Genomic DNA, 17,739 nt, shown 5'->3' on the forward strand with positions numbered 1-17,739 from the left:
CCTAAAGTGGTTATAACGTCTAGGTATTTTATACCCTAATGCATTACCTGCATTAAGGTAAAAAACCCCCATAAATTATCCCCCCCCCCTCCACTCCAAAACACTGACTCTATCAGTCCAGTGCCGTGCCCGGCTGCAGGTCTTCTCCTCCCTTTTCGTGCTCCCACAGGCTATACTGAGAGCAGCAGTAGCCATTGCTGTCAGTCAAATCCTGTGGGGAGGGAGAGGACAGAGTCACGCTGTGTCTGTCCATGGACGCACGCGGCCTGGCTCGGGAGCCTGCCCGCACAGATGCCCCTATATGACATGGCTTTCTATGGAGAAGAAGAAGAATAAGGGGGGGAGTGCTACTGGGCATCTGCAAAATAAGAGGTGAGGGACTGGCTCTGTGCAATATCACTGCACAGAACAGGTAAGCATAACCTTTTTTATTAAAAGAAGGCCTTTAGAGTCACTTTAAACAATATAACATATCTTTGCATGGGACCATATAACTGTAGAGCCACCATTAGAAATGATGGGATCCTGTACAGTTTACCTGACATGACAGTGTTACTCCACTGAAGAGAAAAATACTACTAGGTGTGTCATAGGCTGGGGTAGTGTAAGCCCCTGTACACACGGTCGGAGATTTCGACAACCAAATCCGTCGGATTTTGTCCGTCAGATTTTGTCCGTCGGATCTTGTCCGAAACTGTTGCATACACACGGTCGGACAAAGTTGTCGAAAAATCAGATCTTTCAGAACGTGATGACGTAATTTAGTTACGATGGGACTACATTCAGGCTAGTAGCCAATAGCTTTGATGTAGGAATTTGATCTGAGCATGCGTGGCACTTGGTCCGATCAAAATTCTCTACACATGATCGGAGTATGTCCGATCGGACCAGTTTGTCGGAAAATATTTCCAACAAGTTGGAAAATTGGGTCCGACGGATATTCGGACGGAATCAGTCCGATGCATACCACACACAGTCGGATTATCCGACAACACGGTCCGATAGGACACATTCCGACGGATTCTCCGACTGTGTGTACAAGGGCTAAAGCAGGTCCAATCTGAATGTTTTTAGTACCATTTCATATAACTGCAATTTTTTTTGTTTAAAAATCAACAAAATGCTGTATGACAAGGACACGCTTTTTATGATAGCAATATGTGACTCCTCTTCTTTTTACACATGTGCATGTTGATGACAATGTCAAACATTTTGTAAATAATTGCAAACCAAATAGATCCTACGGAAGTTTTCAGGCTGTGTTGTATACATACAGTGTATGTCATTGTAATCTTAAAAAAAAAAAAAAAACGACTGGAAAAGAAAAAAAAATCTACAACACGAATTACATTTTTAAACTGCCTTTCAAGATTTCAAAATCACCATCAGTATACACAGTGGCGGCCCGTCCATAAGGGTCACACTGGCGCTGCTCCCCCTATCTATGCGTCCAGCTCCTAATCTACATACAGGGCACCGGATGCATGGATTCCAAGGGGGGGGGGGGGTGTTATTTTTTAAGTATGTGAATAGAGCCAGAGGCTCAAATAGGCTTCAAAACATGGTGGGCTTGGGGCAATGCCCCCCCCCCCCCAAAAAAATACCACCTGCCACCCCGAGTATGCATTCATATTTGCAAAAATATATTTTATATAAAGATCTTTAATAGGACTTTTCCATGATTCACTCCTTCTGTTGTATGTCAAGGACACTATGGGAGTTAATTACGAAAGACAAATCCACTTTACACGACAAGTGCACTTGGAAGTGCAGTCGCTGTAAATCTGAGGGATAGATCTGAAATGAGGGGAAGCTCTGCTGATTTTATCATCTGATCATGTTCAAGCTAAAATGCTGTTTTTTTCCTCCTTGCATGTTCCCCTTGGATTTACAGTGATTTTACTCCCAATATTGCAGCTGCTGACTTTTAATAAATTGACACTTACCTGTCCCAGGGTCCAGCGATGTCGGCGGCAGATGACGAGCGATCGCTCATCTCTCTGCTGCCCCCGCTGCCATCCTCTGTCAGGTAAGCGGGAAGTGAAGCATTGCGGCTTCACTGCCCGGTTCCCTACTGCGCATGCGCGAGTCGCGCTGCACGTCTCTGCTGGTCCCTGCTGTGTCCTGGGAACTGTGTGTTTCCCAGAACACAACGGGGGGGCATCTGCGGCGGTCTGTCCCAGAAGTGGGTGCAGATACCTGGATTATCCAGGTAACTGCACCCCCCTCCCCCCTGAAAGGTGCCGATTGTGGCACCAGAGGAGGGGAGGGATCAGATGAGCGGAACTTCCCCTTTAGGGTGGAGAACCGCTTTAAATAACCTCCAATACATGTGGGTTCCTGAGTGTTAATTATGTAACTGCCTATTTTAGACCTTTGATCTACGTCCACCTGGCTTCTGATGCATCAAATGATTTTGCCATATATGTTATAGTCTAAAGTGGTATTAAACCCAAAACAAAACATTTGTGATAATGCAGTGTACCAATTCTTAAATGTGATAGCTTAAATCGTTTTCTTTTTTATGTAGGCTTTCTTTACTTTATTTTCATTTGGCCATATGACCAAGTCTGTTGTTTTTCAACAGAACAGGCTAATCTGCAGATGTAACAGTTACAGGATTGAGACAAACCATTTACAACTGACAGAGGTGTGTACAGTGGTAAGTTTTTATTTATGTAAAATCTTTATCCCAAAAAGAAAAAGAAATACTGTTGCTGTTAACTGCTTATAAAGTATTAGCTGGAATGTTTTCTTCATTATGTTAGTGTATCTAAATCTGCTAGTGTATCTAAATCTGCTAGTGTAATATTACCCTCCCCCAGAGTGACATTGTTGCTGTCCAAAGATGCTCGTGCTCCTTCCTCTAGAGTTGTGTCACTCTAATAGAAGGGGTGTGTTACTGTTCATATCAACAGGTGAAAACAGTGGGGGAAAGTCTATGAAAAGAAAACAAATGCAGCCATCATATCTAATGATCGGTAAGCTGCAATATTAAGCACCCTTTTTTAATGTGGTTTATCATTTTTTGTTCTGCCACTTTTGCTATTTGGTGTTTTAGCAGTGGACATTGCAAAATACAAAGTCTCCTTTGTTGTCTAGGTGTTTACTTTCTTGTTTCTTTTATGCACTTGCTCTGTTCTTGATAGAGGGAATTCCTGCAGAGGAAAAATTCTCCCTCCCTGTCAGCTTCTTACTGCATAGCTTGTAGTATAAGACTCAGTACTCCTAGGTGTCCCCCAATCTTGAGTAGCTTCACACTTTAGGTTTCTTCTGCAAAGAAGACCAACTAAAGCAGCAGTTTTTGACCTTCGTCCTCAAGTACCCCCAAAGGGCCATATTTTTGGAATTTCCCTTTGATAAAATGACTGTCATAAATACCAAGCAATTGATATTGATTTGAAGCAGCTGTGCAAGGTGAAGAAAATCCTGGAAACATGACCTGTTGGGGGTACTTGAGGACTGAGACAATGGGAAATGGCTGCCTGTGCGAGGAGGGGAGGAGGCAACATCTCCCACTACTTTCGCCCATCCGAGAAGGAGCCACTGATCCCTGGGAGCACCTGCTGGCTATCAACCACTGGGGTCTGCCCATGGATTTGATGGGAAATATGTGAGAAGACTGAAGAGGTACTGTACCCTGCTAAGAGGACAGAACTTAAGGCAACCCCTGCAGGTCGCTGCCATCTACTCTGGCCCAGGTTTAGTACTAGAGGACTGCTTATACTCCACTATCAGTGGCCATGTTCCCATGATATGCTATCTTAAAAGGAACATCTGAGTTGCTGATTATCCATACGTGATAAAAATCTACCTATTGTCTATAGTCCCTCCTGAATAATAGCAGTGCACTCCCTGTGTCTAGGCCTCATGCGGTAGTTGTATATTTGCAGTGTGAGAGGCACTCTGCCTCTGACTGCTAGTGTCACAAGATTTGGAGATGTCACTTATGTGCCAATCATTACTCTCCTTGCTGGAGAGAAAGCTGTAGTGGAATGCTCTCTCTGCTTCTGGTCCATTAGTTCTATGGATCTATGTTTTCTGCACCTCTCCCACTGCATCTTGATAATTACTCCCACCAGTCATTATGGGGGAACTTGAGGAAGCAAAATCCTTCTCTACCACCAAGATGGCTGCTTCTATACAGGCAACAAGTACAGAACATGGAGTGGTAAATCCAGTGATAGGGAAAAAAATCAGCTGAAGGCAGTAATAGTGACTTACCCTTTCTGTACTTTTTTCCCCTGATTTTATCAACCGTTATTATGTATTAAAGCAGAACTAAAGTCTTAAAATGATATTAAAGTCTTGTTTTTTTATTTAAAAATAACAAACATTTTATACTTGCCTGCTCTGTGCAGTGGTTTTGCACAGAGCAGCCCAGATCTTCCTCTTCTTCGCGGGTCCCTCGCAGGTGCTCCAGGTCCATCCTGGCTCTCATGCAACATCACTGGCTAAGGAGGGCTGCTGCACACTGAAGGTTTTTTTTTATCTTAATGCATAGAATGTGCCAAATATAGATATATAAAAATACACTATATGTGCAGAAAGAAATACAGATATAGCCGCTCATTAAAACCATATGTTGATAGTTCAACGCTGTTCCGCTGATCCCGTAGGGGAGAGGCATGGGAGTCCCCAAAAGTCACCATTTTTTTACCACTGGGGCTGGAGTGAGGCAACCAAGACAGATGACTAATGTCTCACAAATATTATAGATGAAGGCAATCCATCTGAACATGGAAGATAGTGTTAAAGGGGGGAGCCAAATAAGGTGTAAGATGTAAAAAATCTTGTGCAGCCAACCAACAGAGAGAGTCTGCTCCAAATAAATTGCGTGTATACCAGCGTGAGGACAGAGGAAATCCATTATATTGTTGTCCTGGTGACACAACAAGTCGTAAAATCACTCCAAAGTGTTCCCATTGGAAGAGTTCCCCTTACCTCCTATTTTCATGACAACTGTAACATTTTGGATTTCCCATCACTTCTGTCCTGGGAACAGTGGGCAAATACTGTAAATGTCCCCAGTGCAGGCACAGACAGCAATACAAAACCCAACAGAGGTTCTACACAGGGTGGATTTGATTTAAATCACAATTTAAATCATGATTTAAATGTTTTGAATTTTTTGAATTTTATTCACCCTGGTTCTAAATCTTCCAACAAAAAACAAAAAACAAAAACTTTTATATAGAGATACACCTACATTTTGTACTACAATCTCTATCTGCGTGGTTACATCTACAGTATGTAGTAGATATGGAGGGGCTTTGCTTATCCAGTGCTTCTCTTTCTGTAGTTCCATTTGGATTTTGTTCTCAGTAATGTTGCATTTGGGGAAAGTATTCTCATCCTAGTGGTTAATTTCTCACATTTATCCTGGCATACATTTAAACAGTCCTACTAGCTCTGTAAGCAATTAATAATTGTTACAAGAACTGATGTTGTTTGTTTGATGCTAAAATCAAACCAATAATTGCTAATTGTTACTCAAATAAGGGCCTTTGCACAAACAAATACATTATCCTAGCATCAACTAGTGCCAGATATTCTCGAAGGCAACGTCTGTTTGTTTTCCAAAATATTCCATACCAACATTAAAAAAGATGTTTTCCAGAGCAAATAACCCTATAAAACATGCAAGCCGCTCATATACAACATTACTAATAGCACATCGTGTTTTTTATTTACCTTTAACTTAACGTTCTGATTTTGAACATAATGAAACAAATATTATATTTTGATGTTTGTAACACAATGGAAGACTTGCTTGACATTAGTAACTGTGTGAGTTTGCATTTGGACTTGATGTACTGTATGTATAGTAGACCAGACAAGAATTAACAAGCCATTTGTGGGTGGATATCAAGGGAGTAGCAGAGTTAATCTGCACAGTATATAAATAATTCAACGTATTCTTCCAAATGTTGGCAATGTGATTCTATTTACATCTGAACAAAACAAAAAAGTACAATATGGGACTTTCGGTGTAGCAACTCACCGAAATGAAATGTGCTAGGAAGTTTTAGATAAAAACAAAAATGTTATTAATACGCAGACCATATGGTTAGAATCGTATCTTGAGAAGACATAGAAACACAAAAGAAAGTCATGTGTGCCTGAGGCTTGGTAAATACTGCCAATGGATACTAGAAGGGGAATTTGTAGGTAAGACCAAACCCTCCTTTGGAGGAGAATTTATGACAATGTACACTTGATTGAAAGTGGAAAGATAACATCACCGATCAGTAGACATGTGAGGCTGTACCATAAATATAATCTAAATGTGATTCAATTTTACACATTAGAACTTGAGTAGAGGGGGGATGTAGATAGACATCTCTAGTTTCCAAATCTAGGTCTACATACATTTTAGAACAGTCTAATAATTTTGAATGAGCATCCAAACAAACCATAGCACACAAAAAAAGATGTGTTTCTTTTTTCTTCAATGTACCATGACACACCAGATGGTTCTGACGATTCTACATGAACGTTAGATACAACCTTGTATTTTTTTGACTTTTGTAAAGCAAATTTTGACTGATTGCTAGGGCTTACTGCACTTAGCACATTGATATTTGCACTTTTTAATTATTTTAATTTAATTAATTATTTTAATTCAATTAAAATTTTTTTTAATAAAACCTGAATGCTTTATATATATATTTTTCCAATTCTTTATTTAAATAAGGAACCTCAACATTGGTATACATACAGTAGATCATCTCCAGGAACAAGACCACATGCAGAAACATCACAATGTCGTCAATGATAAACACAAATGATTGAAGACCAGATAGTGGACTTCGGATTCTAGGAAGTCTCTGCATTCCGCACAATATTTTGATGGTTTGCACGGTTTTATTCAAAGTATGGAAATAAATTATGACTTAATGGGTCAAGCAGCAAAGGAGAGGAAAAGAAAAAGTAAATAAAGAAGGGGGAGGGGGAGAGAGAAGGGGGGACCAGCAGTCAATCCCTCCATCCATGGAATGCTTTATATTACACTACCATAGCATTACAACCCAAGGGATGATAAACAAAAATGGCCCTATACACAGCTTACGATAATATAAAATATATTACACTAAATTCAATAAATATGTATATATAGTCATGTGCTGCTGCCAGAATCGAAAAGTTTTCCACAAACAGAATTAAAAATGATTCGCCCAAGATGATTCAGTGCTGCACCTTATTCTCAATCCATAAAAAACAAATATGTGATGTATAGCATGAATGAGAAATAAAGTCCAAACAATAGTGAATAAAAAAAAAAGTATAGTGTCCCTTGCTTATTAACCACTTCAGCCCCGGAAGGATTTATCCCCTTCCTGACCAGAGCACTTTTTGCGATTCGGCACTGCGTCGCTTTAACTGACAATTGCGTGGTCGTGCGACGTGACTCCCAAACAAAAATTGACGTCCTTTTTTTTCCCACAAATAGAGCTTTCTTTTGGTGGTATTTGATCTCCCCATGCGGTTTTTATTTTTTGCGCTATAAACAAAAAAAGAGCAACAATTTAAAAAAAAAAAGCACATTATTTTTTGCTTTTTGCTATAATAAATATTCCCCAAAAATATATAAAAAAATTTTTATTTTCCTCCAATTAGGCCAATACGTAGTCTTCTACATATTTTTAGTAAAAAAAAAAAAAAAAAAACGCAATAAGCGTTTATTGATTGGTTTGTGCAAAAGTTATAGCGTCTACAAAATAGGGGATAGTTTTATGGCATTTTTATTAATAATTTTTTTTTTACTAGTAATGGCGGCAATCAGTGATTTTTATCATGACTACGACATTATGGCGGACACTTCAGACAATTTTGACACATTTTAGGCAGAACGGAGAGATGCTGTTTACATGGGCATCTCCCTGTTCTTGAGCTCAGTGACATGATCGCAGGTATCCCTGCGGTGATCAAGTCTGCGGGTCCCGCGGGCACATTCACTGCACTCACGGCAGGCACGCGTGCACAGTGCGAAATTCAAAGTAACGTACGGGTACATTACTTTGCCCAGCCATGCCATTCTGCCGACGTATATTTGCCGACAGAGTTAAACTTCACAATCCTTGTTTCATCTGTAAAAAGTGAAACACCTTGTGCTGCACACAATACCACCAGCTCACCTTATATTTTGGCCTATAGATATTAGGTCAAATGTGCCTGTCCCTTTAAACCTTGATGTACCAAACAGTTGAAATCCTCTTCCAATTCAATCAAACTATGTATGCAGCTGCCAAAATTCCAGAGGTAGTTTTCAAGAATAAAACATATTAAACCATCATAGTGCTTTCTGAGAAAGATGTCTTATGTCACCGGCTCCGCCCCTTTACGTGTTACATCCTGTCGCCACCTTGTGTGGCGTTGTCATCGCTCTGACTGTCTTAATGTTTCCTAGGTAACTCCCAAATGTGAGGCTGAGCTTCCATGATTGAAAGAACTAAAATACAATGAATAAAAGGGGCATGCCAGGAGCAGTCAGGCTGTGGAGGAAATCGCAAGATCTTATTGTATGGCCTTCAGCGTGGAAAAGAGTTGGGCTCTAGCTGAATTTCTGCAGCTTTTGATGTACACTGTGAAACAATCATAATGTGCATTGAAATCAGATTAAGCAATAGCAGACCCTACGGGTAGATATTTGATCCTGCAGGGCACCCTGTGGGACCAGGAGGTCACTTTGGTTGGATACTACGCTCCTAATTCATTTCAGCAGAAGTTTTTCTCCCACCTACTCCAAGTGATCACCAGGCACCAAAAAGGCCTTCTGATTATGATGGGAGACTCCAACTCTGTTTTTAACTCCTCTTTGGACAGGCGTAGTCTCAGGGAAGTGCCTCCGTCCCGTGATGCTTCTCAGGAACAACTATTGCATGATCTTTTCCAATCTTATGGCATGGTGGACGTGTGGCGTGAGCAGCATCCATTGTCTCAGGATTTTACCTTTTTTTCTAACCCCCACCAGAGTTTTTGTAGGATAGACCACGTGTTTCTGCAACTTAGCTCCCTGCCATTGGTACAAAAGATCGCTATTGCCACCTCTCCATGGTCAGATCATGATCCCCTGATCTTTGGAATCACTTTAGCGGGATTCTCCCGCCCGGCCTACCTCTGGCGGATTAACGAATCCCTCCTGAGTACGAAAGCTACATCCTCCCAGATAGAAACTCATATCCAAACTTATTTTGCGGAAAATGTAGGCTCAGTCGACTCTCCAGTCGCCTTGTGGGAAGCCCACAAGGCGACTGTCAGGGGCCATTTGATCCAGATCGCTTCCCGTACAAAACGGGCCAGGGAGCAGCGGATACGGGAATTGACCTCCTTGTTAGAGGCGGCGGATGCGACATGGAAGGCACACCCTACGGTAACCCATAGGCGGACACGTGACAAATTGGCCACTGAGTTGGACTTGCTCGCCTCTGCTCAGGCGGAAAAGGCCCTGCGTTGGTCCAAGTATAAGTTTTATAGTTGCTCGAACAAACCTGGTCCTATGTTGGCTAGGAAACTTAATTCGGTGGGACGTCCGGGCAGGCCGGTTCGACTACAGGTGACGGGAGGGGGATTTACGTCAAATCCATCTAAAGTAGTAGCAGGCTTTGCCTCCTTCCTCTCATCCCTATATAATAGACCGGCAGCCTTCGACCGAGACAAGGCTGAGAGATTCTTCCAATCGATTGACCTTCCTACATTGTCTTTGGCGGCACGAGATAATTTGAATGCTCCTATAACGGAAATGGAGGTCGCCCAAGCCCTAAAGTCCCTTAAGCCTTCCAAGGCTCCGGGTCCGGACGGCTTTACCGGTCTATATTATAAGACATTTGCACCCCTGCTCACGCCCCATCTCACATCTTATTTCAACGCTTGGCGGGACGGTGCGAGACCCTCGCCGGACTCGCTGAAAGCCCATATCTCTATGATCCCTAAGTCACCTGAGGAAGCCACGGACCCACAGTCCTTTCGTCCCATCTCCCTGTTGAATGTTGACCTGAAGGTACTGGGCAAGGTCCTAAGTACGCGGGTCAACAGATATCTTCAGGCCCTCATTCACAGGGATCAGGTGGGCTTTGTGCCCGGTCGCCAGGCAGGGGATAATGTCCGCAAGGTGGTCCATCTCCTCCATACACTTAATCAGCGCAAAATACCAGGACTCTTGCTTTCCCTAGATATATATAAAGCGTTTGATTCGCTCTCGTGGGATTACCTTTATTTTGTTCTAACCAAATGGGGATTTGGTCCACATTTCCTGCGATGGATCCAGGCCCTCTATTCCGCACCGTCGGCGTCAGTAAAATACGCGGGCTTCCTTTCTGACCCTTTCCCGATACTCCGGGGAACTAGACAGGGCTGCCCCCTGTCCCCGGCACTGTTTATCCTGGCATTGGAGCCGCTGGCGGCGGCGATCAGGGCCAATAGTGATATCTCGGGAATTCCTTACGTGGGCACTCAATACAAAGTGAACCTATTCGCGGACGACGCCCTTTTGACCATTTCAAACCCGCTCATCTCCCTGCCCAACCTGCAACTTGTATTAGATAAATTTTCAGCCTTCTCAGGTCTTCAAATTAACCCCTCCAAAACCACAGCGCTGAATGTTAACCTCCCTCTGGAACTGGTACAGCGACTTCAGGACCATTTTCCTTATCGTTGGGCATCTCACTCGATTGACTATTTAGGTGTCAAATTGACTCCAGCTTACTCCTCCCTATTCTCTGCCAATTATTATCCCCTATTACGCATGGTGTCCACCCTTATGCAAGCCTGGCAATTTCCCTCACTCTCCTGGGTAGGGAGGATCTCAGCGGCAAAGATGACGATACTCCCCAAAGTCCTTTATTATTTTCGCACTTTGCCTGTCCGGGTACCCGCTTTTTTCCTTCGACTCCTGCAGAATAGGATCCTCCAATTTATATGGGCGCGCAAACGGGAAGCTCCGGGAAGGCCTGGGGGTCCCCAATATCTCTAAATACTACATAGCGGCCCAGATCTCCCCGTTGACCATGCTTCATGCAACCACGGATGTTCCTCTGTGGGTGCTCTTAGAGGTACCTATTCTGACCCGTGTTCACTTCAGGCACTCCTCTGGCTCCCCAGGAATCTACGCCCTCCCTCTCTGAGCCCCATGCTGCTTCATGGTCTGCAGGTGTGGGACTCAGTTCGCTCGGCTAACAATCTGATGTCCCCCTTCCTACCCCTACTCCCCATCACCCATAACCCTCTTTACCCTCCCGGTCTGGTGGAGCCCCAGGCATTCTCCTGGTGGTCTTCGCATGGCTACTCACAAGTCCAAAATTTTCTATCTTCACGTTCATTCCCCTCCTGGGAGAGTATCAGGGAAGTGCAGGGGGCGCCGGTCAGGGAGCATTATCACTATATCCAATTAAAGCACTGGATTGTAGCATTGCGCCGCACGTCCACCTACCCCTTCCAAAAAACTTTTTTTGAACATACATGCCATCACTCCCCAGGGTCCCCGGGCCTCATCTCGGCCATTTATGCCTCCCTGAATGGTCGCCCGCCATCGGCACCCCTCTCTTATATGACTCAATGGGAAAAGGACCTTCAGGCCCCAGTAGACCCAGAGGATTGGAACAGAGCCTGGCACACGGTCGCCAAATGCTCGTTCAACACAAATACCCTAGAGGCCGCATATAAAGTAATGTTCCGATGGTATTGGGTACCTGCCCGCACGGCTCGGGCATTCCCTGGGAGTACTGACAGATGCTTCCGCAACTGTGGACAGCGAGGTGATGTCATGCACACATGGTGGGCTTGCCCAAGGTTGGTGGGGTTCTGCTCTAGGATCTTTGGTTTACTGCAGACACTCTTTCATCTAACAATTCGAAGGGACGCTAGGCTAGCTCTCCTACATTGCCTGGTTCCTGGCCCTCAACAGAAGCTGGCTACCTATCTGTTTATAGCGGCCAAGCGGACCATTGCCCAAGCCTGGAAGTCACAACGGGTAGATTTTCAAGGGGTTAAGACACGCATGACTGCTATGTTACTTCAGAAACGTATGTCCAGTATTGTCCATGATTCTCATGCTAAATTTCTAAAGATCTGGGAGCCGTGGATCTCTTATGAGTTCCCCACGCTCCAAGCGGCATGCCTGGGCTTGGTCTAAATTCCCCTGGCGGGGCGTCCGAGCCCGAGCTTTCCCCCCTTCCTTTCCTCCCCATTTTTTTCTCCTTACCCTTCTTTCTTCTGTTCCCTGTCTCTCTTCTCTCTCCTTAGTAATCTCTCCCATTGCTAATAAAAACTGCTACCACCCATGGACGGGGGTAGTAGGAACAGGGCTTACTCGCAGAAAATGATTAAGGAACGAGTTGTTTGGCACTGAACCAGTCTAGATTCCATCTCTTGCTCATCTCCCTTCCTTATCTTGAATTTACTAGAAATATATTGTGATGGTTAGCCCTTTGGATTTATATTCATGATTAGTGGCCCCTGCGAGGGCTCACAAGGAGTTGATTGTAATCTCTTGTTTATTACTGTTTATTCAAAAATTCTCAATAAACATATTGAAACAGAAATCAGATTAAGCAATTTAAGTACAGAAGAGGAGCTTGTACAACTGAAGGGAAGGCTGGAGTTCATCATTACCATTAGGTAGGAATAGTATGAGGTTTTGAGTTACAGAAAGGGTAAATGAAAAGGTTGTATTTAGGATTACGGGGGGGGGGGGGGGGGGGGGGAATAATGTAAGGTGAACCTTCAGGCAAGGCTTCATCCAGTGGTGAAAACTAGCATGTGGCTTTTTTTGCTGCCAATCTAACAAACAATGTCATATTAAGGCCGCGTACACACGGGCGGACTATCCGTCCAACTAAGTCCGTCAGACAATCCGACAGACAGTCCGTCCTACTTTTGAATGAACGGACTTGACCACACACGACGAACAGACAGTCCGCTGAAAGCTTGCGCGATGACGTGTACGGCACGTACGACGGGACTAGAAATACGACGTCCAATACACTGCAATGCAACCTTCGGCCGTGTAAATCCTTTCTGAGCATGCGCCATACTTAGTTCGTCCAACTAGCCTACTCACGAGCGGACTGTCCGCTGAAACCAAGTTTGGACGGACAATATTACGGAAATTCCGAAAGACTTAGTCAGCCAGACTGTCCGCTGAAAAAGTCTGCTGAAGCCCACACACGAGCGGATTGTCCGCTGAAACACGTTTCAGCGGACCAAGTCCGTCAGACAGTCCGCCCGTGTGTACGCGGCCTAACACTCAAAAATGTGTAAATGCAGAACACTGAGGGTTGGGGTAAAAAATTCTACAAGTTATTTTCCTTGTTTCAATTGTTTTAATCATCTCGGATCGATGAAGCATGTGCAAATAAACAAGAATTTCATATGCTAACGTCAACCTCACAAAAAGACTGTTTTAAGTATATACATATATATATATATATATATATATATATATATATATATATATATATATATATATATATATATATATATATATATATTTATTATTATTATATATTATTATTATTATTATTATTATATAATATCTGAGCATGTTTGTGTCTTGTAACAAAGGAAAAGTGAAACATTAGCACACCAGGGTCTTATAAGAAAAGAAACAGGATGAGTGCTCAGGCCCATACTAGAATGAAAAGAGCACCATCTAGTTCCCACAAAGGTGTTTCTTTGAAACTTCTACCAACGCAAGGAAATTAAGTCAAGACTGACGTAAGCAAGTTCAGTAACTAACTGAGAAAAGTCAAAAGTTTAGAGCGGGCACAAGGTACAGTACATTATATCCCACATTAGCCACATACAGAAGTGCACCACCACCAAGGGCAGGCTCTATTTCACAGATTTCCCAACCGTTCAGATTTTAATTAAGAATGCATTTATCAAAGGCAGAAGTCAAATCTTTCTGTGGCTGTTAACTGGTACTATGTGAAATCATTTAAAAATTCAAAGCCTTCTGTGAACGAACAGGGGAGAAGAAAGTTGGGCAATCAAAAAGCACTTAGTGTATGGCCATATTAACACTGTAAACATGCATATAGGAGTACAAAGGGTAAGTGTCCAGGCTCAGGCTATGGTAGGTCTTGGAACAGTGGTGCCCACAGGGAAAATTGGGAACCTGCCTGTGTCTGGTAAGATGCTTGAATCACAAGAGTGGTTTAACACAATAAAAAATCTTTTGGCAAGCAACACAGTTTCTATATACGTATGTACATCAGTGTATTTAGCTGTGTGCATGGCACTCAACTTTATAAGATGTTAGGATGGGGAAATGAGACTTTTCGATTTTACACACAGGACGTACAGATGTTTGTACTCTCTGCACAAATATATACAAAGTTTTTTTTTGTAATAGCACAGGCAAGTGTTTTAAGGTGTATTTATATGGGCAGAAAAATGCTTCTTAGGGCTTATCAATGCTTATATGATTTTAACAAACTTGAAAGTGGTTGTAACCCTAAAAAAAAAAAAAAAAAAAAAAAAAAAAAAGCTGTTGGTTTAAAGCATGAATAACAGCATAGTTCTGTTGCAGTGTAATTTTTCCCTTTCTATGTTCTAAAATACCTGGTTGATCCTGCCTGTTCCTGTGTCTCCCTGTCAGAAACCATGAATCAGACTGAGACAGTTAAATCACACTTGTTTTAGTAGGCAGAGCAGTTTGGGACTTTAAATGAGGCACGGGTTAGCGCCTCCATCCCGGTATTTAGCACAATAAGGAGGGAAAAAGTGGGACTTTAAAATGAAGCGGCTGAAGTGTGAGGGTCAGAAAAAGGTAATTTAATTGAATTCATAATATATGATACAAAGTAAATTCATATATATACATACATACATGTGCCATTGTTGGGCACAAAATGTGTTATATGAAGACATCAAGGTGTATGTAAAGACACATAAAGTCAAAAAACATATATAAACAATAAATAGTATGTGGAGCAACAGCATAGCCTAAAACTGCCTCAGGGCGACATATCCGGTACCTATGTTTGTAATCACATAATGTAAACATAAATGTACTGAATTAATATTAAAAGTAACGTCGGGACGTAGTAAATATCACTGTAGCATCAAATGTAGCTCTACGCGTTTCGTGGATGTATTCTCCACTCATCAGGAGCAGATGCGACAGATACCTGTAAAATATATGGATATAGTAAACCACACTCTGTATAGAGGGGAATAGGTACAGTACATAGAGTGCTTTCAAAAGAGATTAACTAAGCATATCTACCATCCCCGGCAGCGAACACAGCAAACAGTAACTGGTCCGTGGTGCGTCGGAGGCGCAGATCGCCCCCCCCGGGAGCTGAGGCGGCATATTTGGGCGACGGATATAGTGAACAGGTGCCTGGGTATGAAGATGAGTTCCATGTGCTAACAGTGCTGGTATATAGATCATCAAATAGGCGTATCTAAAACAAAGTATGTACATGAACGTTAAGTGAGCATGTAAAAGAAATGTAATGAAATAAAAGAGATTGTAAATGTGTGGGGTGAAAAAATAAATATACAAAGAATTACGTGATAATGAGAAATAGTGTATGGGAATAAGAGTGTATAGAAATAAAATATATGAAGAGTGTTAGAACAATGCGAGTGAAAACTAGAGGATGAAGTGTAGACATATATGTTGGTTGTGATGTGCCTGCAGAGGTATGAAAAGGATGAACAGTGTGGTAAGAGTGTGGGGTGTGAAATGAGCCAAAGCAGAGGGAGTGCTAAGTGAGTGCGGTGAAAGGGTAAAGATGTAAAACAAGTGAGTGTATGGGTGATAAAATATGAAGTGATATAACAAAGGTGGGCAAACAAAAACATAGAAAAAAATAACAACCAAAGTGAATCCAGGACCAAATTACACCTACCCGATAGCTGTAAGCCCAGCATCACCCAGTAAGAAATCAACTGGTGTGCAGGAACCACAGGAGGAGACCGGCTGTGTCAACAACCATCCTCAACTGGGAAAGCCCAAATACAAGCCGCCAGCACCACGTGTGTGAACCGAGGGGGGGGGGGGAGGGGCGCCAACACTAGAGCAGGTGGAGCCGCCCAGCAATTGGCGCCGCCCAAACACCCCCGTCAGGGTCACGTAGGTGGTACCTGCGGCGTCGGCGCGATGACACGAAAAAAAAAATAAATTAAATAAAAAATACACACGTGACGCGCATGGCGCGCAAACCGTGGCGCCGATGCACGGAGGGACAACCACCCGAACCTCCCGGACATAAGAATTATATGTACAGGGAGGAGGGGGAGGAGCCCACAATGTGCATCGCAGCTCCCATAGGTGAGGAAAAGGGGCCACCAACGCCACCAACGTTACCAGCAGCCAAATGCAGATCACCACCAGAGACATAGACATGCATAATTTAAAAGACATGAGTATTCATGTATAACCATAGGAATTGTACCGGAGATGTCATATTAAATACTTAATAGACTTGTTGTCAACATACACCAATAGACCAAGTCCGTTCTTGGCTGTACCCGATGTGCATATCCCTGTAGGGCATATGGACATCTAAAGAATGACCCTAACACATGGATAGCAGGGGAGCACTACTAATCCAAATCTCCAGCCGCTCCCATCCCTGTAATAGTAGGCAGAGCAGTTTGGGACTTTAAATGAGGCACGGGTTAGCGCCTCCATCCCGGTATTTAGCACAATAAGGAGGGAAAAAGTGGGACTTTAAAATGAAGCGGCTGAAGTGTGAGGGTCAGAAAAAGGTAATTTAATTGAATTCATAATATATGATACAAAGTAAATTCATATATATACATACATACATGTGCCATTGTTGGGCACAAAATGTGTTATATGAAGACATCAAGGTGTATGTAAAGACACATAAAGTCAAAAAACATATATAAACAATAAATAGTATGTGGAGCAACAGCATAGCCTAAAACTGCCTCAGGGCGACATATCCGGTACCTATGTTTGTAATCACATAATGTAAACATAAATGTACTGAATTAATATTAAAAGTAACGTCGGGACGTAGTAAATATCACTGTAGCATCAAATGTAGCTCTACGCGTTTCGTGGATGTATTCTCCACTCATCAGGAGCAGATGCGACAGATACCTGTAAAATATATGGATATACGGTAGTAAACCACACTCTGTATAGAGGGGAATAGGTACAGTACATAGAGTGCTTTCAAAAGAGATTAACTAAGCATATCTACCATCCCCGGCAGCGAACACAGCAAAGAGTAACTGGTCCGTGGTGCGTCGGAGGCGCAGATCGCCCCCCCAGGGAGCTGAGGCGGCATATTTGGGCGACGGATATAGTGAACAGGTGCCTGGGTATGAAGATGAGTTCCATGTGCTAACAGTGCTGGTATATAGATCATCAAATAGGCGTATCTAAAACAAAGTATGTACATGAACGTTAAGTGAGCATGTAAAAGAAATGTAATGAAATAAAAGAGATTGTAAATGTGTGGGGTGAAAAAATAAATATACAAAGAATTACGTGATAATGAGAAATAGTGTATGGGAATAAGAGTGTATAGAAATAAAATATATGAAGAGTGTTAGAACAATGCGAGTGAAAACTAGAGGATGAAGTGTAGACATATATGTTGGTTGTGATGTGCCTGCAGAGGTATGAAAAGGATGAACAGTGTGGTAAGAGTGTGGGGTGTGAAATGAGCCAAAGCAGAGGGAGTGCTAAGTGAGTGCGGTGAAAGGGTAAAGATGTAAAACAAGTGAGTGTATGGGTGATAAAATATGAAG

The 17,739-nt window shown here is 42.7% G+C and overlaps 1 protein-coding gene across 1 annotated transcript in view; it reads right to left on the minus strand.

Annotated features, from left to right (window-relative positions):
* The window catches only part of STAT6 (signal transducer and activator of transcription 6), a 335,411-nt gene that overhangs the window by 149,250 nt on the left and 168,422 nt on the right, over positions 1 to 17,739 (minus strand). The gene's annotated exons all lie outside the window — the stretch shown is intronic.

This window comes from Lithobates pipiens, unplaced genomic scaffold (assembly GCF_037356315.1).
Source record: "Lithobates pipiens isolate NorthernLeopardFrog02 unplaced genomic scaffold, aLitPip1_a1.2 Scaffold_16, whole genome shotgun sequence".
Taxonomy (NCBI): domain Eukaryota; kingdom Metazoa; phylum Chordata; class Amphibia; order Anura; family Ranidae; genus Lithobates; species Lithobates pipiens.